Source organism: Peromyscus leucopus, chromosome 1, assembly GCF_004664715.2.
Source record: "Peromyscus leucopus breed LL Stock chromosome 1, UCI_PerLeu_2.1, whole genome shotgun sequence".
Classification (NCBI taxonomy): Eukaryota; Metazoa; Chordata; class Mammalia; order Rodentia; family Cricetidae; genus Peromyscus; species Peromyscus leucopus.
In genome coordinates this window covers 107,235,353-107,261,043 of record NC_051063.1, presented here as the reverse complement: position 1 = coordinate 107,261,043, position 25,691 = coordinate 107,235,353, and the positions used below count along the sequence as shown (strand labels likewise).

General features: G+C 39.5%; 1 pseudogene; it reads right to left on the bottom strand.

Moving 5' to 3' along the window:
• Positions 1 to 23,577: 23,577 nt before the first annotated feature.
• On the bottom strand, positions 23,578 to 24,227 carry LOC114698678 (annotated as a pseudogene).
• Between the last annotated feature and the right edge of the window lie 1,464 nt (positions 24,228 to 25,691).

Below are 25,691 nucleotides of genomic sequence, written 5' to 3'. Positions count from 1 at the left end.
TGGTTATCCTTGGATAACAAGAAGCCCTCTAGAATTTGATGGTTCTGTTAGGTATAGTTCTCTGAGACTGGGATATTCTTTATTGGTTATATTCCTGTGATGCCTGATAAGTGCATAGTGATCAAGGAAGAAGTGAGAAACAACTGAAGGGATTTGGTACTATATGGTCCAGGGCGTGTATGGCAGAAGTATGGTAGACTTTGGCTGTTAAATGTTGTTAGGTCCAAATGGAAAACCTCTTATTCTTCCTTTTGTTCCTGCCTAGTATGTGCTTTAATATTCAGAATCTGTTCTCTGCTTTAGTAGCTCTTGGTCTCATTGTAATTCTTGCTGGAGATTGAGATGGAAATGAGAAAGGCTTTGGGCTGCTGTCTGGATAGCCACATTCATGAGAACTTAGCAATGCAAAGGGACCAAATGCCTTGACTGACCCAGCCGGTGCCAGGTCAGCCAATCATTGCTTTCCTGCTCTCCCTTTGTTCTCTGTGCCGTTGGCCTTTTATCTGCTGGAGGTTTGTGCTACAGCTGTTTCTACCAATTAATGTAATGCTAATGTGCCCCTTAATGAAGCCATGGACACACATGGTCCCAGTCGGTGGGTAAGAGCTCCGTAGCCTTCAGAATATCTTTTCACTAACAGTTGGACTAGACACCTGAAAATATTTTCATATTCTTTTTGAAACCATAGAAACCATAAGCTGAACATGCTGTTTAGATCTGGGATCTTAACTCCTCATTTTATTTAAGAAGAAAGATACGAAAACACAACAAAACAAGAAATCAAAAAGGGCTCCTGCCCAATTTATTTCATTATCTCATACTTTAGCAAAGATGTCTGATTTAAATTTTATCCTCTCTGTATTATATAGCAGTTAATCTTCTCCCCCTTACCTAACCTGTACGGCTGTGATGCTGCCATTTCCTGCTAAGTGTTATGGGAGTGCTAAACTCAGTAGTTTCGGTTTCTTTACCCTTAAAATTGTACTGACCATACCTGCTTATAGGTTTGCATTAGGATTACATGACGTAGTAATTATATTATATAACACTTAGCAGATTTTGACACATAACAAATGCTCAACAGATGCTTGGCCATCATTCCAGGTTAAAGAAGCAGCTGGAATGATCTTAAACAACAGTGCCTAATTTATAGCTATGTGCTTGAAACCTTCCTTCTTAATTCTTCAGTTAGGATTCAAGCCTTGTGAAATCCAGGACCTTTTCTGCTTGCTACCCTGAAGTATCCTTAGCACCTAGAAAAAATAATTTTTTTTTGAGACAATAGTTTCATATAGCCTGGGCCATCCTTGAACTCACTGTGTAAGTAGCCAAGGATCTTCCTGCCTTTAACTTCAAATGCTGAGATTACAGGTAAGTAACACTATGCTCAGGTTATATGATTCTGGACATGAAAACCAGGGCCTCATGCATGCTAGGCAGGCCTTCTACCAACTCAGTTATATCCCTATCATTTTATAGAACAGTTTTTAGTGTAATCATAGATGTTTAATACACACTTATTTTTTTCTTTCTCTCTCCCCTCCTCCTTTTTCTTTGAGATAAAAGTCTCAAAGAAAATCCTTTGTTGGCCTTGAACTCATAGAGATCCCACCTGCCTCTGTTTCCCAAGTTCTAGGATTAAAGGCTTATGCCACCATGCCCAGCTCAGTGAATTTTTTTGAACGAGTGTTTTCTAAATAACATTAAGGTTTAGATACTGCGTTGTCATTGGTGCTGTTTTTTTTCTTTTCTTTACAGTTCTTTATATGAGTTTGTACTTTTTAAAAAGGTTTGGGCTGGAGAGATGGCTCAATGGGTACTTGCTGCCAACCCCCACAACTGAGTTTATCCCCAGGATCCACATGAGAGAACCAGCTCCCATGACTTGTCCTTCAACTTCCATGTGTATGCTGTGGCACCTGTGTGCCCACATACATACATGTGCACACAAAATAAATTATGTTATGTCTGATCATTTCATGTATCATTCTTAGCCTTCAAGAATGAGGCGGTAGTGCATACCTCTAATCCCAGTACTTTGGACGTGGAGGCAGGAGAATCAGGAGTTCAGAGTCATCTTTAACTACATAGTGAGTTCCAGGCCAGCTAGGGCTACTTGAGTCTCTATTTCAAAAAAACAAAACAGCCAACACCCCCACAGTCTATCCCTCAAAAAACATGAAAAACTGTCATCTTTGTTGTAAGAATCTTCCCCATAGCTCATAGTATGGTATTTTTTTTTGTACAATTTTGAAGATTTAGTAAATATTAACAATTAGTTATAAAGATCATTTGGATTTAACTTTAATTTATTAAGCAAAAATTAGTATATGCTGTGGAATCATTCCAAACTCTAAAAGTGAATTTGTAGATGTAATCCTCAGTGGCATGGGGTGCCTTATTGCCTTTATGAAGGTGGTTCTTTTTTTGTTTTTGTTTTTGTTTTTTTGAGACAGGGTTTCTCTGTGTAGTTTTGGTGCCTGTCCTGGATCTTGCTCTGTAGACCAGGCTGGCCTCGAACTCACAGAGATCTGCCTGGCTCTATCTCCCCAGTTCTGGGATTAAAGGCGTGTGCCACCACCGCCCGGCAGAGTGCCCGGTTGTTCTTTATACCCGAGCTAACCTTACTTCCTGTCTCTCCTCTGCACAGTGACACTGGTCATTTCTTCAGTGCTCTCTCACTTTTTCCAAGTCTCTTTTCTTCTTTTTCCTCTGTGAGCGCTTTCCTTTCATGTAGGTTGGCTGATTACAAGGGAGGACATTACACTAAAGAGTTGATGCAAAGATATGGGCTAGGTATTATGGGAATATTATAATATGTATTGTATGTTATTTTTAATGTGGGGCTGTTTATCAGAGTCCTTACAAATTAGTAGAGGCAGTAACAGTATCAATTTTAGCAACTTTAAGCAACATGGATTCATTACAGGTTATGAGAGGAGGGCTAAAAGCTCCTTGTGATGGCTAGGGATGCAGCTCAGTGATAGAGCATGTGCCTGGCATACTCAAGGCCCCGAGTTTAATTGTCAGCTCTGAAGAAAGAAGTCTGAAGAAAAGTGTCCAGGTTGAATTTATTTGAACCAGCTCTTCAGATTGCATTAAAGAACTGAGCTCCCAAGGATGGCAGTTTTTGCTGGAAGCTGTTGCTATGACAGCTGGATCTAGGATTGTGCTGTCTCTGCTGCAGTTTGTTCCCACAAAAGGATGTTCTGCGTTCAATCTTACCCTTTATCTAATCTAGTTTGAAGTTGGGATCTAGTTTGAGAGTATCTACTTGGCAAAACCTAAATCATACTTATAAGAGAATGTAGATAATCTAATTTTATTTTCCCAACTATGTAGTACCTAGAAGGAGATTGAAATAGATTTGAGAAAACTAGTTTACAGATTGGTTATAGAGAGTATTCAGGTGCTAGTGCATTTTTCTAGTACCAAATCTGAAATTCTATTAGTACAAAATTTAAATTTTTTATAAATCATGTTGAAATTTATATCATCATGCTTATGTTACCTTTGTCCCTATGTTGGTGTAGTAAACTGGCTGATGGAGCTATTGGGAAGATGACTTGTTTTGTTCACTAATGGATGTGTGTGAGAGAGGAGGGGAGGAGGGGAGAGAGAGTGAGTATGTAGAGATGATGAATATTTGCAATCTAGCCACTAATTCGGTCTGGTGCTGGGAATTGAACTGGGAACCTCTATAAGAAGTGCTCTTAACTACTGAGCCATCTCTTCAGCCTCCTAAAGCTCCCCTCCCCATCTTCTAAAGAGTCAAAGTGTACTTGCCTATCTCTGAATTATGAATTTCCAGGGACATAGCACATGCTGATTGGTTAAGCCTAATCACTATTGAGGAACTAACTCCTGCTACCCCTGCCTCTGGAGTGTTCAGGTTATAAATGTGGTCCATCGTGCTTGGCAAATTACAAATTTTTGAACCACATCCCAGACCTAAGTAAAAAACTCTAAATGAGCCAGATGGTGGTGGCGCATGCCTTTAATCCCAGCACTTGGGAGGCAGAGATAGGTGAATCTCTTTGGGTTCGAGGCTAGCCTGGTTTATAAAGTGAGTTCCAGGACAGCCAGGACTGTTACACAGAGAAACCTTGTCTTTTAAAAACAAAACAAAACAAAACAAAACAAAAAAACCCAAAAAACAAAAAACAAAAAAACCCTCTAAATGTGGGGCCTAATTTTTTTTTTTTTTTTTTTTTATCAATTTTCCAAGTGATTCAGATTATATGCTTACTACCTTGAGGGATGATAAAACATGAGGACCTTCACTTAAGAAGAAGGAAGACAGGTGTAGCTGCTAGGTAGTTTCAAAATTGTAATGTAGATAAGGGACCAATTCATGAGGGATCTTGAATGTGTACTTTATAAAGCTGTGAAATATAAAGTGGATAGTGAATATCTGAGGACTTGTTTGATGAAGGAGACAGAATATAATAGGGGTAAGGCTGAACTCAAGATTTTGGAGGCATGAGATCAGATTTTCATCCTGGGCTCTTTCTCTCATTCAGCTTTAAACTCTCTTTCTATAAACAGAATATGGCCATTAGGATGTTGGGAGAGGAAAAAAAGGCATGCCATTAAGTGGGTAATTTCCTGTAGTAATAGTAAAATGTAGTGCTGAGCACATCACTTTATACTGTAAGTAAAATTACTATTGTTATTTTCCTTTTAGAATGTAACTTTATGTGGAAAGGAAACCAAATAAACTGCTTCTTGTAAACTTATTGGTACTAATTAAAACTTTGATTAGTTAGCCCCCAAAGTCTGGAAATCTAACATTAATTTTATGGATGAAAAAACTAGGGCTAAGAGAAGAAAAACTATTGACTTACTGTTACATAAGAAGTTGGGGTTAAGACCACATTTTGGTACTTGTGCCTCCTTGTTGAGTACATTTCTCCTAGACTCCTTCAAGGCATGGTATAAGAGGAAATGTGAGCGAGAGCAGAAAGAGCACAGATTTGAAGATCTGTCTGCATGTAAGTCAGAGTTCTGCCGCTTACTGATTTGAGACAGTAGTATTACTTCTTTCCCAGTTTCCTCACTTGTAAAATGGGATTATGCTGCTCCCTCTTGAAACTGCTTCACAAGGCTGTTACTGCATTACAGTGTGAAGTGGAGGTAGTCAATTTGTTAATACATTTCAACTTGCTCCCCATTTAGTGTCTGATTTTGAGAATGTCTCCTAATTTTTTTCGAACTTGGTTTTTCCTCCAAGTTCTCTTTGAACAATAGTACCTGTCTTATAAGATCATTTTTAGGACATGAGTAAATGTAGGGAAAAGCAATGTATTTTCTTCCTATGGCTGGGTTCATAGAGAAGCTTCCTTAAAAAAAGGCAGGTCAATACAAGATAATCATATAGACTTTAGTACAAGTTTTAGGTGATATGAACCATTAGAAGGAAATGAAGATCCCTCAAAATAGGTACACTCATATATTTTTATATTTAGGTTTGTTGAAGAGGTGAGTAAGGGTGAATTATTGGACAAAGTATATGATCTAATGGAAGTGAATTAGGGGAAACTTTGCAAAGATTATTTGTTTGGGTTCTTCTTTATATCCATGTGTCTTCAGAGATGAAGAGGTTCTTTCCTTTGGGAATTCTATGTGGGGATTACTTCTTGAATTAGGATCTTAGAAGAAGATAAAGAAAGGTTTGTCTGACCTTCTTGATTATGCTGTCTTCTCAAATGACAAAAATACCATATTTTGGGAGTAATATTTTATTAAATCTATAAAAAAGCATTTAAAATGATACCTGGCATGTGGTAGTATTGGAGAACGTCTTAGGAGACAGTTCTGTTTTCTCAGAATTACTCTTTTAAAATCTTAAAGTATTTGTTTTTCTATGGTTTTATATTGTTTATTTGTGTTATTTTTTTGGGGGTAGGAGTGCATGTGCATTGAATTCAGAGAGATAAGATGACTTGTGGAGCTGATTTTCAGCCTCTATCTTGTTTGAAAGAAGGCCCCTTGTTTTTACGGCTGTATTGCCATACACTGGGCTAGCTAGCCTCTAAGTTTCTGGATGATTCTCCTATTTTGCTGTAGGAGTGCTGGGATTATAAATGCCTGCCTCAACATCCAGCTTTTACCAAACTCAGGCTGTCAGGTATGCATGCTGAGTGACTTTGTCTCCTGAGCTGTCTCCCTGACCTTTGATTAGTTTTTACAGTGCTGAGGATCAAAGCCAAGACCTTGTCCATGCTATTCAAGCATTTTATCACTGATAACCACTGCACTCCTATAATTTTGTTGAGCATAGTTCTGGAGTGGCTGTACAAGGAGTAAGGATGCGTTTGGCTGTTAGGTTTCTATTCTAAACTCTAGTGGCCTATAGTCAGGGCTCTTGTTCCGTGAGAAGGGCCATTAGATAATGTTTTCCTTTTGGGTAGGGTGGGTTGGGGTGGGAGAATTTGTAGCTTACATTGGCTTGAACTCACTATGTAGCTGAAGTTGGCTTTAAATTCACAATGACTCTACCTCCCAAATCCTGGGATTATGGTGTGAACAAATACACTCAACTGTAATGATAGGTTTTATGGTACATGGATTGAGAAAGAGGGAGCATTATTTTAGGAGCTGATAAACTTGGGAAGGAGAATAGAAAAGGGAAAAGTATTGCTTCTTTGTGTTATTTCTGTCTGTGGCTCACTGAAGAGCTCATGTCAGGACTTTAGTGGAGAAATCTTTGTGAATTGAAATGAAATCAAATGAAAAGCATTATGACTGTAAATGTCTCAAAAGTTGGAACCATATCTATGTCCTTTGTCAAATACCTGACCCACAGTGGATATGCTGGTATATTTTTATTGTTTTTGTTTTTGTTTTTGTTTTTTTTTTTGGAAGTTATGTCTGAAGTAGAGAACATCTAGGACCTGAGGGTTTCATTAATCCTGGTGGGACCCTAATCTCTCACCCTCCATGTTGCATAGATATTTGTGTTTAATCAGGCTTTCATAGTCTTCAACCTGAAGAAATACAGGGTTTGGGGTCTTGGGTTTTTGGCTTAATTCTGATGGCCATTTCCCATTGCTATCCTAGCTAGGCCATATAGCTCTTTACTTCATTCATAGTCACTGTATGTGACCTGCCAGGTTCCTCTTTCTGTTTGTTAACCCTAGGGAAGAGTTTGTAGTTCTAATGCGTGAGAGCTTCAGAACATGAAATCTCACTTTCAGGCAAACAACTTTTCCTTGGAGGGTCCTTGATGATGAGAAAACACAATGCTGAGATGCTGTTCTTCTCTTCTCCCTTCCCAAGATAGTCTCATGTAAGCCATCAGTTGAGTAAATATGTATGTACTATACATTATGGATCAGACTTTTGGGGGGTATGTGTGCATGGTGGGGCATCAAACATGGAGTCTTATACTTATTAGTTAGATCTCCAGCCTTTGGAGTTGACATTCTCATGGGTGATTTAAATATATTATTCCCTCAATTATTTACAAATAACATTTTAAGTTAGATTGATCATATTCATGTCATATTGATTCAGTTTCACAAATGAGGAGTCTGGAATTTAGATAAAAGCAATTATTTACTTTAGCTTGTAAAGGGTAAATGCGGGATTTGAACCACTTCTTAGGACTAATTTAAAAAATTTTGTGTATATGCTTGTGTGAGTATATGCCATGTGTGTATGGGTGCCAGAGATGGCCAGAAGAGGGTATTGGATTCACCTGCACCTAGAGTTATAGGCAGTTATGAGCCATTCCACATGGCTGTTGGGAACTGAACTTGGATCATTTAGAAGACCAGCAAATGCTTTTCCAGTTCCTGAATCCATTTTGTTATGACTGCTTACCTATGAATCTTAGCAGAATGGGCACTTGTGAAGTCAGGAATTTTGTCTGGTTCAAATTTGTGTTTGCTCTTCTCAGGATAGAGGTTGATACATAGTATTTTTTATTGGATGATTAATACATTGAAGAGTCAAAGACTTAAAAGAGTAGTGCATTTAGGATGAGAATATTGACAGTTGCCTAATTGTTCTAGTTTGATATTTAGTGCTGTGTAAACACCATGACCAAGAACTACTTGGCAGAAAATGGTTTATTTCATTTTACAGTTTACAGTCCATCACGAAGGGAAGTCAAAGCAGGAAACTGGAGGCAGGAGCTGAAGCAGAGGCCATCAAGGAATTCTTACTGGCTTGCTCTCCACAGCTTTCTCAGTTTGCTTCCTTCCTCTTTTTTCCTTTCCTTTCCTCTCCTTTTTTCCTTTCCTTTTCTTCTTTTTCTTTCCCCCTTCCCTTCTCCTTCCTTCCTTCCTTCCTTCCTTCCTTCCTTCCTTCCTTCCTTCCTTCCTCCCTCCCTCCCTCCCTCCCTTCCTTCCTTCCTTCCTCTCTTTGTTTTTGTTTTTGCTTTTGTTTTTCAATACAGGGTTTCTCTGTATAATCCTGGCTGTCTGAAAATTCAGAGATCTACCTGCCTTGCCTCTTCCTGAGTGTGGTATAAAGGCATTCACCATCACCACCTGGCTGAGCTTCCTTTCTTATAGTATCCAGGGCCACTTGTCCCAGGGATGGCACTGTTCACAGTGATCTGTCCTACATCAATCATGAATCAAGAAAATATCCCACAGACTGGCCTACAGTCCAGGTTGATGGAGGCATTTTCTCAATTGAGGTCTCCTCTTTCCAGATAACTCCAGCTGTGTCAAGTTGACAAAAGCTGTTAAGTACACAAGTCCACGCCATTTACCTGGGGAAGCGTAAGTCTTCACCATGAATTTTTGTTTATTTGGAGACAGGATCTCATGTAGCTCAGGCTGGCCTCTATCTCACTGATTCTTCTGTCTCAATCTCTTTAGCGTTAGGATTACAGGCATGTACCACCAATTAGTTTATGGAATGTTGAGCTTTGTAATTCTAGGCAGTCACTGCCAACTGAGCTACATTCTTTGCTCCTTAGGGTGAAATAACTGTCTGTCTATCATCTATCTCTATCATCTATCTATCTATCTATCTATCTATCTATCTATCTATCTATCTACCATCTTCTGTATCTGTCTGCTTGTCTATCATCTATCTCTATGTATGTATGTATGTATGTATGTATGTATGTATGTATGTAGCCTATCTAATCTATCTATCATCTATTAATATAAACTATGGTACCAGAAAGGAAAGCATTATTTACTCCAGAAAATCTACAATGATAACTAGCATAAACATCACAAACATACACTTTAAAGATCTTAGCTAGGGGCCAGGAAGACGGCTCAGTGGAATCATATCTAACTAAGCCTGATGACCTGAGTTCATTTCTGGATCCTGGATCTCATGTAAGAAGATAGGTACCATCTGTAATTCCAGCACTCCTGTTTCAAGATGGGAGGTAGAAACAGGAGGATCAACTGGAATCTCATGGGCCAGCTAGCATGGAGTATACACTTTAGCAATAGAAAGAAGAGAAACCGTCTCAACTAGGTGGAAGAGAGAATTAATTCCTGAAAGTTGTTCTCTGATCTCTAATGCAGGCTGTGGCATATGTGTACACACACACACACACACACACACACACACACACACACACACACTTAAATGATTAAGAAAAAAAATCTTATCTGGGCAAAGTGATGCATACTTATAGTCCCACCTACTCAGGAGGCTGAGGCAAGAGGTTTGATGGACCTTAGGAGTTTCAAGCCAGTCTGGGCAATTTAGTAAGATCAGTCTCAAAGGAGAGGGTATAGCTTCAGGGTTGATCCTTTGGGTAGTCTGGCAAGTGCTTTAGAGCCGCCACTATCACCATCACCACTTCTCACAGAAAAAGTCTCGTTAGGGAAAATAATACTTCTTTTATTGAATAATCTTCCAAAATTCAAGATGAAAAAGAGCCTATCTGAACTGTGAAGTGTCCTATTGTTTCAGGTCCGTCCTTCTCTGCTCAGTGCCCTCTCTGGCTTCATTCTTCTTATGTATATAAATGATAACTGGATGTTCTCTTTGGCCTTGAGAACTCAGATAATTAGATAATGCTCTTGCTTACTTCCTCCGTTACCATGGTAACAGAGATGTTCTACAGCTCCTTTGCCTCGCTTTGCGCTTTGCACACTGTTTAGTTTGCTTTCAAGTTCATTACCTGCTTTGTTTTTTTATTTACTCATTTTATTTATTTACTTTTTAACTGTTTCTGTGTACACTTGTGTTCCCTTTTGAGGTTGAGTTTTGTAAGGCCCCAGGAAGTGAAGCACCTTCCTCAAACCTGGTTGCACCAAAGCCCGTCAAGTCAAGTCTTGTCCCCAAAGAGGAAGAGAAAGCCAAAGCTTCTTACCATAGAATAAGAGCTTCTCTTTTGAGCTCCCTGGGTTAATTTCTCCACTAACAGAAGGGACGTTTCCTCTTAAGTGACAGCATTTATTGTACTGTGTATTTTATACTCCACTCTCTTGTAATCATTCTCATACCCTGTCTGTCCCTAAACATTTTCTTACAACCATCAATCCTTCTAAGGTTAGAGGTACTACTGTGTACCAGGAGCTCAATAATGAGGAAATACCATATGCTGAGAGCCTTATTGCTGGTAAGCTCCCAATAAATATTTTCATTTAATATTCACAGTGGTCTCTGACATGAATGTTATATCCCTTTTACATATGATTTCATTGAAGCCCAGAGAGATAAAAGTGATTTACAACATCATAACGGATAAGCTGAGTTTGCTGACTCCATGCTTGAACTGTAATTAGAACTCTCCTTGTGATTCCCAATCCAGCCTTCTTCTCATGGATACCACAAATACAGAAATTGAGTGTATAGTTTTATTTAATGCAGTGATAGACAGGAGTTCAAATGGGAGCAAGTTGGAATGGAGGGACACATAGGCACAGCACACACTTAATAGCCATATTAAGAAATTGCCCTGGAATATTTATAATGTCCTAATTGGAATTGTGGGCGATCCTATAATTTGGCATTTTGAAATGATTGTTTAGCTGATTAGCAGATGTAACCTTTGAGCATGTTCTGTTCTACAAAGATGAAAAGCTGCTTCTCACTACCAAGGGCAAGGTAGATGAGCTCAACTTTGACTTGAAACAGTATGTACTTCTGTTTTGCCCCTAAACCTTTTCATTTCTCTCTCTCTCTCTCTCTCTCTCTCTCTCTCTCTCTCTCTCTCTCTCTCTCTCTCTCTCTCTCTCTCTCAGTCAGGTGTCAATAACCTACATTTTCAGGGCTGTAGAGTCATCAGACAGTTGGAACACGGGGCTCTTATCCCAAAGAGTCCAGATGTTAAGCACCTTTGTGAAACTGGTTGTTAAAAGGTAGGCCTTGAGACACAGCTCTGCCCCCTTGTTTTGTGGCATGGGTTATTGATTCAGTCTGTAGTCTCTTAAGAGGACTAAGTAATGTTGTATAGAAAGGTAAGAAAAATAACATCTGGGCTCACTCTGTGGGTTTGAACAAATGCTTTCTACTTCCTAGGCCTTTTCCTTCTGTTTTCTAGGCCTTTTTCTTCATGTGTTTTAATGTAGTGATTCTAGGTTACGTATTCCCATTGTCTGTGCAGGGAGAGACTCTGCAGCTTAGAGACCTGATAATATTCTAGACTATAACTTCAATTGTTCTTGAGTCATAACTCCTCCATTTATTATCTGTACTCTAAATATTTGCTGAAGTCCCTTACTGTCTGATGTTGTCATCATTGAGGTAAAAACCTTATGTATATTTTAAGCTGTCATTTTAGCATGACTTTGGGAGGAAGCATGGGTAAATACATTTCTAATCTGCCAACTTGAATTAGAAGCAAACTTCAAAAGAAGTTAAAGGAAAGATGAATTTGGATTTGTATCCAGAGTTGCAAAAGATTCACCATGAAAATGAATGAGATGATAGTAAATGAAGCTGGTTTCCCTAAGGAAGTGATCTGAAAGAGAAGAGAACAATCAAGACAGAAGAAGCCCAGTGCCTGTTACCATCTAGCTTTGGCAGTGGCATGCCATCACTTCAGTTGTATTGTAGTCACACAGGCCAACGCTTTTCTGGGTGGGTGAAGATTACTTTTGACATTGAGACCCAGGCTATCTACAACATTTATAAAGGAGCGAGCCTTTATAAGCAAGCACCAATTCGGTTCCATTTTCTAGGCTTGGTAGATATGAAGAGAATTCCCATATGTCTTTAAGAGATGGTTTCTGGGGATGAAAGGAGCAGGGACTCCTTCAGAAGCCTCCTGGGTCTCATTTATCTACTAAGGATCTTTCTTAGTTAATAACACAGTTATGCCTCTTTCTACAAACAACAAACAGGACACTAGTGAGAGTTGGGAGCACCAAGGATTTCTTTGCTTTTTGGTACTGTCTGGTGAAATCATTTGTACGAGTATTTTAACTTTTTTTTGACTGTAGAGAAAATTAGCTGAGGGAACTGTACTTTTCTTCAGTAATTGGTTTTTTTAAAAACTGGTTTCATTCATCATCTTCTGATCATCCTAAAGGAGAAGTGTGAGGAGATGGAGACTGACTGACCTTGAAGTCAGTGTGGGTTTGCATTGCAGTCTGGCATTGATTCACAGTGTGAGTCTAAGTCACATTCTCTCTCTGACTTCAGGACATTAAGCTAGAGCACCAGGGCTTTGCAGTAGACTCTCACAGGCTACTGGGTAAATTTGGGAAGTGGGAAGAAGCTGAGGAAGTGGACTTACCCATCTCCATTTCAGACACAGTAGTTCTACTTTTGCTTGTTTAAATGTTGAGGTTATTGTAAGATCTGATTAGAAAGAAACTTTGAGGCTTTAAAAAAAAAGCTTGGAAATGGATTGCTGTAGTGACTAACAGTCTTAAGGTTCTCAGAAGAAAGGGATTGGTTTTTTGATGCCATGGGCAAAGAGCCTAAAGGATGTGAGGGTACCCTCTTTTCTGTATTTTTGAAGATACAGTAATAGAACAATGCACCTAGATGACTCCTAAGAAACCTAAACTTTTTTTTTGACTTATTAAATATTTCATTTAATAAAACAAATCTTATATATATATATATATATATTATTTTACAATACCATTCAGTTCTACATATCAGTCATGGGTTCCCCTATTCTCCCCCTCCCACCCCCTCCTCTTACCCCCAGCCCACCCTCCATTCCCACCTCCTCCAGGACAAGTCCTCCCCGAGACTGTGATCAACCTGGTAGACTCAGTACAGGGAGGTCCATGGACGTCCCTTCCTCCCAGACTGAGCCAAGTGTCCCTGCATAAGCTCCAGGTTTCAAACAGCCAACTCATGCAATGAGCACAGGACTTGGTCCCACTGCCTAGTTGCCTCCCAAACTGATCAAGTCAATCACCTGTCTCACCTATTCAGAGGGCCTGATCCAGCTGGGGGCCCCTCAGCCTTTGGAAACCTAAACTTTTTAAAAATGTATTTTAAACAGTGTTTGTTGATACAGGCATTAGTTGCCAATGGATGTATCTCCTGCCCCTAAAGTGATATAGCTTCTTCAGGGAATCTAGGTCTTGAGGGATAAAGGCCTTCTTGGAAAGACAGAGGACATGGAACAGGCCTTCCAGGTGGAGTAGGGGAGGGGAGGGCAAAAGAGGGAGGAATTCAGTTGACACTTGCTTTTAACTGTTTAGATCTCTTTTTTCTTTTCTTTTTTTGGAGGGTGGAGGTTTGAGACAGGCTTTCTCTGTAACACCCTGGCTGTCCTGAAACTAGCTCTATAGACCAGGCTGTTGTCGAACTCAGAGATACACCTAGCTCTGCTGGGATTAATGGGATTAAAGGTGTGTACCACCACTGCCCCCAGCTGAGATCTCTTATTTTTTATGGCTCCGGTGCTTACTGTTATTTCCTATAGAAAACAGCTGAGTAAAACAGCTGTTATCCCCTTCCCCCTTCTGTTTTCTTACTTCCCAGGTAAACATTCTGTCTGGAATAATGTTATGCCAGCATCATGAGAACCCCCACCCCAGACCATCAGGAGTCTGAGTTCTTATGCAAAGGCAAAGAGCCTTTATTGCAGGCTTGGGCTTGGGCTCTCCATCTGTTCTAACAGAGCGGTTGGATCAGGGAGAGCCTTGAGATTAGTGGAGGCAGGGTTTTTAAGGAGTAAAAGTTGGGGGTGCAGGGGAATTCTGGATTCAGATGGGGGTTGAACTCCTGATTGGCCAGGAGTGGGGCAACAGAATTCTTGTCAAACAGGGATTGGTACTGGTGTTGTTGCGAGGAAATTGGCAACTTATATACAAGTGATACAAGCTATCCTTAATGTTCTAGAGCATTTAGTACTTGCTTGTCTCAATTCTGATTGGTCCTCTGCAGGGCAGAGTTTGTAGCTTTTCCTGGTTATTGTAATGGTGAGGCCTAATCCCAGCATTGTTAGTCTGTAGCCTGTCATGGCTGCACTAATGTTAAGTTAGGCCTCTTCATTAGAAGCCTAGAAAATACTAGTTTGGTGGAAGGAGGATTGGACTTAGAATCAGTAGAGCTAGGAGAAATTCCATGTCTTCTGTTTACCTGTGTATCTTTGAGAAGTTTGTTGAGTTTGTAACCTGGGGATTGCTGTGAAGATTAAAGGTGGAAATGAGGTACTGCACTGCACTTCTTCCCACACTAAGTGCTTACTGGGTGTAAAATATTCGCTATTTTCATTCATATATCTTTGAGACTTTTGGATACATGCTAATTAAAAATTTAAAGATAGTTTATGCTGGAGTAGCAAAATTAGCACTTGATAAAATTTAGTCTTGTCAGATACATTCATTTACAGTTTGAATTGGCAGTTTGTTTTTGGAATTGCTCAGCCTCCTAGTGAAGCAGTGAATGGCTCAAGGTCATCTAGTAGAGGTACTAGACAGCTCAGCTGATAATACCTCATTCTCCAGTGACTAGGGTAGATAGTGCAGTATGGGTGTCTAGAGCTAGTAAATATCCACACTAGGTTCCTGACTTCTGTTTTGAGGGTTAGTCATCTGTGGATTCTAGAGGCCAGTGGCTGCCTACTGTATATATTCCTACTCTGTTTAGATGTTTTCTCTGGTGTGGCTCTAGGTACTTACCTGCAGATATACCTGGCTCTTTTCCTTGACATTTTAACCCTCTTTTCCTATAATTTAAGAAAAAGAGCCCTGAAAAGAGAAGACAAGTATAACCATGATGCCCTGGGAGTACAAAAGAGAGAGGAATGCAAAGGATCAGAAAACTCTTTAGGTCTTTCCCCATCTCCAGCATAGTCTATTAAAGGCTAGTCCTTCAATTATTGTGTGGAGAATTTTAAAACTCCCAATTAGGCATTTGGCACAGCCTTTACTGTATGTTGGGATTGTTTTTTGTAGGATACTTACCACATTGTTCCCAGCATCTGCTTACATTCTCCACAGAGAACTGTACTGTGATTGGTGGTCATTTTCATGGCTGGGAATTTTGTCTCTGTCTTGAATATGAAAGTTCGTACCACCATGGCTTCTGATCACTGGCTTCTCACATGAGAACACAGGCTCAGACAGATGAACTGATGCTTGTGAAGCAGGCCATTGGTTGAGACTTCTCCGTTCTGCCTCCAGCTGAAAGTATCGTGCAATGTAGAGATCAAGAAGTTTAGTTCTAGAACCTCAGATCATCCTTGTCTTGGCACAGATTGTTTTACCTAAATTTATTTTTTCATGTTTTCCCCCCTCAACTTAATAATAAAGACGCTCACTGATTATGTGGTTTTACTACTGTTTTGTAGATGAATAATTCAAGGCCATACAGAAATTCTCTGATATAACGGCTAGAATTCTGGTTTACAGTAGCAATTCTTGGATTTCTTTCCTTGGACAGTTCTTGTAGAGAAACTGTCTTTCAGCACCACGTGGCCTGTGTGCCTTGAGACTTCTATTAGGAATGAACAACAAGTTCTATTAAAACACAACAGGGCTGAGGATATAGCTCAGAGCACTTGTTTAGCATGTGTAAGTTCCTGAGTTCAATTCCCAGTGCTGCAAAACAGCAGAACAAAGCAAAACAAACCAGCACCACCAAAACAGAACACCATCTACAGCACCACCAAAACAGAACACCATCTACAGCACCACCAAAACAGAACACCATCTAAGTAGATTTCATCCTAAAAGCGGCAAGCTGGTTTTCAACTTTAGGAGAGAAGGTTAAGAATTTCACCCACAAGCATTTATGGATCACAATAGAGTTTCTAAACTGCTTTAGACATAAACAAAATACTGTATTTTAACTTCTGCAAAAACCTGGGAACTTCCCAGTCATGTCAGGGAACTTTACTTTTCCCAGTCACTTCGCTTCTTTCCCCCTTTGTCCCCTATCCACCCCCCCCCCCACACACACACAGGGTTTCTCTATGTGGCCTATAGACCAGGCTCGCCTCAAACTCTGAGATACTGCTTCTGCCTCCCATGTGCTGGGATTAAAGGTGTGTGCCACTACTGTCCGGCTTACTTTTTTATCTCTCATGGAAGTGTGCCTCATTATAGAAATTACTACATGCATTGGCACTGTGCTGTACTGAAAGAATTTTGACATTTGATCTGAACAGCAGACCTGGCTTGGATCTTGGATTGGAACAGAATACTAGACATACAGTTCTTGAAATTCTAACTCCTATTGTAACTATTTTTATTGTTGTTCATGCCTTTTCATCTCTTTTGATCTGTGAGTTTCTCAAGGTTAGTGTTGTTTCAAACTATTAAATATAACTGTTAAATTGTAGATTTAAAGTGCTAGGTTGGTTTTAAGAACCCATCAGGAATATATATATATATCTCAGGAATATATATATCTCAGGAATATATATATCTCAGGAATATATATATCTCAGGAATATATATATCTCAGGAATATATATATATATCAGGAATATATATATATATATGGCTCAGCAGGTAAAGTTGCTTGCTGCCAAGCCTAGTGACTTGAGTTGTCCTCTGACCTCTTCATGCAGGCTGTATTTCCCTTCCCCTGCTGTACTGAGATCCTATCATCTTTTATATTTTTGGTTGTGAGCCTAGCCTTTAACGGCTGAGCCATCTCTCCAGCCCTAGAGATCCTATCATCTTTATAAAGACTAAAACTTCCCACATTAAGTTTATCCTAATAACCCCAGGAGAAAGTGCTTTTTCCTTTTTCTTTAAGATGTTAGAGATTCTCATTAAAAGTGGAAGAGCTGGGGCTAAGTAGCTCTCATAACTCTGTAACCTTGATCACATGGCAGACCTAAGTGAATCAATGCATAAGTAAGGTTAAGATTTTTGGTAACATTAAATTTTAAGGATTTGGGAGATGATCAGAAACAAGTATATAAGAATTATATGTTAGATAGCCATATATGAGGAAATATTAGAATGAAACCTCAAATAAGCCTATGTAAGGCTAGATTGTTGCTTAAAACTATGCATTAAAAATTTTCCAGTGGAAATCAAGAGTGGTGGCACACACCTTTAATCTCAGCACCTGGGAAGAACAGGCAAACATTTCTGAATTTGAGGCCAATCTGGTCTATATAGTGAGTTCCAGGACAGCCAGGGCTATACAGAGAGACCCTGTCTCCAGAAACAACAGCAACAAAAAGTTCCCAGAGAAACCAAAAGATTTTATTATAAATAAATGAAAAACAGTCCACTAGGTATACCTATGGTCCCAAGCACTCAGGAGGCTGAGACAGGAGGATTTTGGTGAGTTTGAGGTCAGCCTGAGCTTCATAGTTAACTCTAGACCATCCTGGATACATAGTGAGATATGCCTCAGAAAAAATAAAACACCCCCTTCAATAGTTCAGGAAAGTAGTTGAAAGATGTATTAGTGTACGTTCTGTCTCAAATCTTTATTATAAGGCTTTGACTCTTGCAATTATGGAGGATGCTATTTTCAATCTAGAAACGTAGGAAAAGCAGACATTTATGTCTGAGTCTGAAGGCCTGTGGATTAAGGCAGCTGATGTAAATCCTTTTCTGAGACCTAGAAGAAGAGATGACACATCTTTCAGGCTGGCAGGCAGGAAACAAAAGGGGTGAGTTCCCCTTCATTCACCTTTTGTTCCCTGCAGGCCCTGAAAGGATTGGACAGTGCCAATCCACCGTGCAGAGGGCACTCTGCTGAGCCCAGTGATTCAGATGTTAATGTCATCTTGAAACACCCACATACACACCAATAATATAATGTTTAATCTGGGCAGTCTGTGGCCAGTCAGGTTGGCACATGAAATTAATTATCACAGCAGCCTACCTTTCTGGTGCCTAAAAAGTATAGGAATACATTTCACCTGCAACTTACTGTATGCGTGACCTAAGGCAAGTTAACTACCTCCCTAACTCTCACTGGCTTCATCTCTGAAATTAGGGTAAATATACCTCAGAAACTGCTGTGAATATTGAGTGGAGTAAGCTATTACCGTGGCTGGCACATAATGAGCACTTGCTTAATAGCCCCCTACCCCCTGTAGTGAGGCATTTGTTCTTGAAATACTGGTAAGAACTAGATGTGAGAAATACCTGTATATGTTGGTTGATTACTCTTTAAAGCCCATTCTCTGTATTTTCTCTAAAGCCCATTCTCTATATTTTCTCTCCCTAAGATACCCACAGTCTTTTTTTTTTTCCTCTTCAAAGCCACTTCCTGGGGAGAAAGTCCAAAGTAAGCTGTTACAACTTGCCTTTGGCCCCTCCCTGAGCCCCGTTCATTCCTGTAAGCTGGGAAAAGGAAATGAGTTCACATTGTCCAACTCAAGCTAAACTTTTCAAGCAAAATATCTTCCTAACCTTGAGAAGGAATAGCAGTCGGTGTAGCTCTGCATGAAATCGACCCCTGGGCAAGGTAAGTAGGGAAGCTTTTCTGATCCACAGCCCAGACTGGAGCTCAAGGGCAACACTGAATATGAGGAAAAGAGGCCACTAGTGCCTGCCCTTTGATGATGGAACTAGATCTTGATTTTAAACCTGTGCAGTGGTGGAGAGAGGAGGAGGAGGAAGAGAAGAGAGAATATTCGCAAGGTATCTGAGACACATCTTAGTGTTAGCTCCTGGAAAAAGCAAAAGCCTGGCACAGGAGAAAAGAATAGCTGTTTTCCCACTGGTCTCTGTTCTTTTGTAAATTTCCTGCCCATTCTGAGTTTTGGTAAAGGCAGCTCTAAAATGTTTATGCCCATTTAATAAGGTCTAGAAGAAAGATTCATGTGTTAAAACAGTTCACAGATGTTCAGCAGATAGAACTTCTGTTTGACTTATTTTATATATAGACCTTGAACTCATGATTCGTCTGTCTTCTGAGTGCTGGGTTTTACAGTTGTGTTTAACTATATTCATTTCTCAGCCTCAGGATTTGTTATTTCAGCTAATAGAATTCTCTGTTGGGTGAATGTGGCACAATCTTATTAATATAAAAATCGTGTGCATGTATGTATGTTTCTGTGTGTGTGCATGTGGTAGATTCTGTGTGTGCATAGGTGTCTTTATTGTGTGTGTGTACATGGAGACACGGTCAACTTTGCTATCTTCCTCCATTGCTCTCCCCTCTTTTTATTAAAAAACCAAAACTCCAAAACAAACAGACAAACAAAAACTTACGGTGTTTTATTTGCTTGCCTGTATGTTTACCAGGTGTGTGTGTCTTTGTTGGAACCCCTGGATTGGGGTTATGGATGGTTGTGCTGGGAATATGTGGGTGCTGGGAATTGAACCTGGAACCTCCGCAAGAGCCACAAGTACTCATAATGGCTGAACCATCTGTCCAGCCCCACCCATCTTATTTTTTGAGACAAGGCCTTTCACTGAACCTAGAACCAGTAAAGCATAGGGGTTTCTCTGTCTGTGTTTACCCAGTTCTGGGATTACAGGTTTGTGCCACTATGTCTGGCCCTTACCTCGGTGTTGGGAATCTGAACTTAGGTCCTTGTACTGGTGTGGAAAGCTCTTTTCACAATGAGCCATCACCCCAGTTCTGTTATAAGATGTTTAGCAGTGCCCTTGTCATCTGTCCACTAGAAGCTAATACACTCCTTATCCCACAAAGTCACCCTAATCAGAAATGTCATTGTGGGGGAAAAATCAACTGTAACTGAGACTCAGTACTCTTTGTATATAAGTTATGAGGATAGCTAGAAGATAAGCTAATATTGATATGATCTCCTATAATATTCTATATAATATAAAATGTGCCAGCCACTGTTCTAAGCCTTAAGTATAATAGCTTGTTTTAATAATTTTGAGTTAAGTACTGTTATCACAGTTTTATAGATCAGAAAATAGAGGGAAAGAAAGGTTAAATGAATTAATAGGTGCTAATGTTGTTACAAGTATATGTTGTTAGGGACTTCTCTAAGTCCTTACCTGTATATTATTTGATTTAACCCTTACACTGTTTAACTACTGTGAGGTAGTTCTGATATTGTTATGGGTTTATAGATTTTGTTGGATATCTGTTGCTAAGCATTGATAACACATTGGGGTAAAGGCTTGATTTCTTTCTTTTTAAGGCTTTAGTCTTGTTTACCTAATAAAACATTTTACTTTTCAGAATAATTTTCTCCATTTTTTTAAAAAAAAACTCCAAACAATACTGGGATGTATCAGTATTATCTCCATTTTGTGGTTTAAGAAAGTGAGAAAAAAGTGGGAGATTATGGCATATGCCTTTAATTCCAGCACTCTGGATTAAAGTGCTGATCTCTGAGTTCGAGGCCAGCCTGATTTACAGATTGAGTTCCAGGAAAGTCAGGGTTCCACAGAGAAACCTTGTCTCAGAAAAACAAAGCAAAATAGAAACAGAGAAAAGAGGGCTGTGTAGGTACATGGCAACTGCCGGAGCTGTCTTGTCTGTCTTGTCTACTAAGGATCGACCATAATGCCTTCAGCTGACTGGGTAGTAAGGTGACAAAGAAATACTGAGCCCCTGTTTGTGTGAGAAGGTGAGCTGAGAGAAGCTACTTCTGGTTTGTAATCTGGGATTTGTTGGTAAAATTTCTACATCTTACCGATTTGCATTGGCTGTGGAACACAGGTTGCAATTATATTATAATTGGAGTGTTTATTTTATTTTTAAAAATATCCAGCTTGAGTATTCTGTCTTGTAAAGTCCATGAGCATAGAGATGGTTTTGTTAAACATAGACTTGCATACAGTAGTTGTCTTATTTGTGAAAATACTGAATTGTCAGTAAGCACATGGGAAGGAAAGTGATTGACAGAGGTTGATTTAGTCAAGATTTTGATAGTAGTTTAGGACAAGTTCTGATTTTTTTTTCTGTCCTCAGGCCCTGAATTCTTTATAAACCATATGCTGCTTATTTTTTGTATACTTGTCATGACTAGGGCTAAATGATTTCGTGCTGTTGGCTTATCAAGTTCCTTAGTTTTCTTCCTTTAACAAAAGTGCTAAACAGCTGTTCTTTTCTCTTTTCCATTTTTGTTTGCTCATAAATAATGTCCTTTTATATAGTCTGTGACCACTGAATAAATGTCTCTGAAGGACCAGGGTGGCTGTGCTGTCTCTGCCAACCCAGAACTGGAAGTCATGCTACAGCTACTATTCTTGACAACTGCTTCCTATTTCAGTGATGACGTGGTGGTCAAAGCTTACCAGCTAAAATAGAAAGTTAGTTTATAGGGAAGAAGGCTTTTAAAAAAAAAAAGATAGACGTGTACCCTTGGCTGGTCTAGAACTTGCCATGTTGACCAGGCTAGCCTCTAACTCACAAAGATCTGCCTGCCTCCATCTTCTAAATGCTGGAATTAAAGACACTCACCACCACACCTGGGTAACCTTTTTTGTTGGCAAAGGGGAATGTGGTTAGGGCTGAGTACCTCTCTATATACACTTAAAGCTTTCTTACCCTTCATAGTAAATTTGGAGAGCTGCCCGTTTTCTCTAGCTTATGGAGAAAAATCACAAAGCTACTTAAGTAAAATAAGGAAAATGTTTTTGTCTGTTAGTTTCAGTGGTTTTGGTTATTGATACTAGTGGCAAGGAGTGCCTATCAAGAAAAATAAGTGTCTCAGATAATTTAACTCTATGTAAAGTATTTTCATGTTTGTTTTTTTGTTTGACCCAATCATCTAGCTATTTTGTAAAGGTATGAGTTCCTGTTATATCCATATTTTACAGATAAAGAAGCTGAGGTCCAATGAGAAGTCATGATTGTATAGGCAGTGAGTGGTAGAGTTAGGGTTTTTAACGGAGGCCTACCTCTTAAGTCCAGTAGGTGTTTTGCTTCTTTACCACAGCTTTGTCAGTGTTATGTTAAATAGCTTTATTTTATTTTTATTTTTTGAGATAGGGTCTCCTAGAGTCCAGGGTGGCCTCAACTCTAGACCAGAATGACTTTGAGTTTCTGATCCTCTTGCCTCTACTTTGCAAGTGCTGGGATTTTAAGAATATGTCATCAAGTATGGTTTTGTGCAGTTCTGAGGATGGAACCCAGGATTTCATTCATGTATGTAGCATGAATTGTTAGAAGGTCTTGTTAATAAAAACAAACCCAAGCTAGGTATTGGGGTCAACGCTGGAAGATCAGAGAGACAGAACAGGCCACAGCTACCTCACCTCGCCAATTCCTCAGCTGATCCTGTTTCCTCAGACTGGAAGCCTTTGAGTCCTCATCCAAATGGATCTCAGCTGAACTGCTGCTAAAAGCCTAAAAGCTTAACCAGCTCTAGTTCCTTTTCCTCACGCCTTAAATACCTTTCTGCTTCTGGCCATCACTTCCTGGGATTAAAGGCTCTTGTTACCACGCCTGGCTATTTCCAGTGTGGCTTTGAACTCACAGAGATCCAGATGAATCTCCGCCTCTGGAATGCTAGGATTAAAGGCATTTGTGCCACCATTTTCTGGCCTCTATATCTAGTGGCTGTTCTGTTCTCTGACCCCAGATAAGTTTATTAGGGTACACAATATTTTGGGGAACACAATATCACCACACATGTATGCTAGGCAAGTAAGTACTCTACCAACTGAGCCATATCCCCAACCTCTAACAGCTTTATTAAATAGAATTCACATACCATAAAATTCATATAAAGCATATACAATTCAGTGTTATTTTAGTTTATTCAGAGTTGTTAGTACAACCAGTACTACAACCTAGTTTTAGAATATTTGGCCATCTTATGAGAAACCCATTAGCATTCACTCTCAGTCTCTTTTATTTTTGTAGATTTGATTTACTTTTGACATTGCCTGTAAGTGAAGTCATACAATAGGTAATCTTTGTTTGTGTTACAGGTGTACATATGTAGGTGCATGCATGGAGGCCAAATGAGGATGTCAGATACCCTTTTTTGCTCTGCTATATTCCTATGTGACAAGGACTGTAGTAGGACCTTTTTTGTCCCACCAGCCAGCTCCCAAATAACCACATGGAGACTTCTTATTGTTTAAGAAAGCTCAGACAATAGCTTAGACTTGTTACTAACTAGCTCTTACAACTTAACCCATATCTTTTTTTTAACAAGTTAAACTGAATGTTTAATGCATTTGTAGGAATAGAAGTACAGCAGAATTAGAATTTATTTGATTGACATTGATGTTGATGTTACATTTTTCAAAGAAGCTTCCCCTAGTTCCTTCTTTTCCAGTTAACTTGGAGCAATAACTATTCCTAAGGCTCAGCTCTCCACTATGCTGGACAGTAATTACATCTTTCACACTTCATTCCATCAACTGTACTGTTTTACAGTAAGACTCATCCCACTCAAGTCACAAGAGCCTACAGGAAGTGAAAACAGCAGTCAGAATCATGCGAATCGATGCAAAGGCCCAAGGACTTCAAGTTCTGGGTGTCTGCTCACATAAACCTTCTATTTATTCATATTAGTAAAATGGAATAACAGAAATGAAAGCTACCTTAATGAAACAGAAACTCAGGGTGAGGTCATTAAATATAACTACTTACACTTTAAATATAAATACCATGTCTAGATAAGCTAGCTAAACTGCTTATCTAGAATCCTGGTCTCAGAGAAAAAAGGCAAGAGACAAAGAAGGTACTTCATATTATTGGGTCCATTTGAAACAGACAGGGGCTTTCAGAAAACCACCCTAGTCTTTATTTTTATCAGAAACCTCTGTTGGTCCTTTTGTGGGTAATCCAATGGTATCTGCACCCTTGCAGTCTACTTTGCCTGTATTTTTAGCATTGGATTCATGTATAGCTTTTTAGGCCATATACTGCTGACAATGAAACCAGAGGGTATATATATGACTCCAGGAATTTTTTGAAGATCCAGAGCAGAACTGGAATGACAATACAATAATGCACATCATCGTCCCAGGCTTGAGTTCCTAAATGTGTGGTTCCAAAGATGAGAACCAAACCGCTGCCACTGAAGGGAGGAAGGAAGACACCAAGGTCGATGGATGAAGACTGGTGCCCAGATGTGTGGCAAGGGCAGTCTACTGGCGCACCACACAGCAGTGCTGGACACAGCCACCGGACAGTGTCGTTGACAGAGACCCGACTCCACCAAAAGCTTACACTAACTCATATCTTTACTCTAAAGGTTCAGTTACCTTTACTCTCTACTGCCATGCTGCTTCCTCTTCATCTGCTGGTGACTCCTGGCGTCTTTGCCCTTCTTCCCAGTGTCCTAGGCCTCCAAAATCCTGCCTAGCTATTGGCTCTTCAGTTTTTTATTAAACCAATCTGAGTGGCAAATCTTCACAGTGTACAAAAAGATTATTCCACAACAAAGGACTCTTACTAAACCTGAGGCTACCCGGTTTTTGTTTTTGTTTCTGGCTAGGCTACTGGCCAGAAAGCCCCAGCAATCTTTCTTCCTTTCTCCCTTTATCACTGGAGTTATAGGTACATGTAACCACACCTGCCTCCTTATGTGGGAATTGGGGATTTGAATATTTCAGGTCTTCACTGTATTCTTCATATTTTAAACATTATTTTTTTCGACACTTCACAATAGTGATTTATCCTCATTTGATAGACTAAAATGTCCAGATCAGAGAAACACATAACCAGCTCAAAGGACAGAGTCAAGAATCAAAACTGGATTCAACTTCAAAGTCTGTGTTTTTTCTATTTTATTTTATTTCCTTTTGGTAAAGAGATCTTTCCTCTGGTGCGCTCTCCCTTTGAAAAAAAGGTCTTGACATTGTGGGTAATATGGGTCCTTTTTAAGGAAGAATAAAATTTGCTCTTGTTGACAGTTCTAGGTTGTCTCCACAGCCTAAACATTTCTGAACACTGGAGGAGACGGTAGGTCTGAGACTAATTTAGTCACTCATTGTTTGGACACTCAAAGGACTGGACTGAAATGAGAACAAGGATCTTTAGAATGACAGAGCTATGTCCCAGTGTAGAAGGGAAATTTAGGGTCATCAGGCTTTGTACCTAATTAGGTGAATCTTTTTTCTACTGAAGTAGGAGAATCTCTTGCTAAGTTCTTCCTCACCAAATGCCAAAAGAAACTAGTATCTTGTAAACCTCACCAAAAAACTAGTTTAGAAGATTCTTTGACTCCGTTGAAGCTGTATCACCTTCTCTTTTCTTCTGTATAACCCTGATGTTTAGTCAGTACCAGATGTATAAGCTTATCATCTTTACAAAGGGATTTTTCTTGGTATCTCATAAGCTCTATATAGCATAAAGGGAATAAGCAGTGATTCTCAACCTTCCTAATGCTTTGACTCTTTAATATAGCTCCTCATGTTTGTGGTGACCCCAACCATAAAATTATTTTTGTTGCTACTTCATAACTGTAATTTTGCTACTGT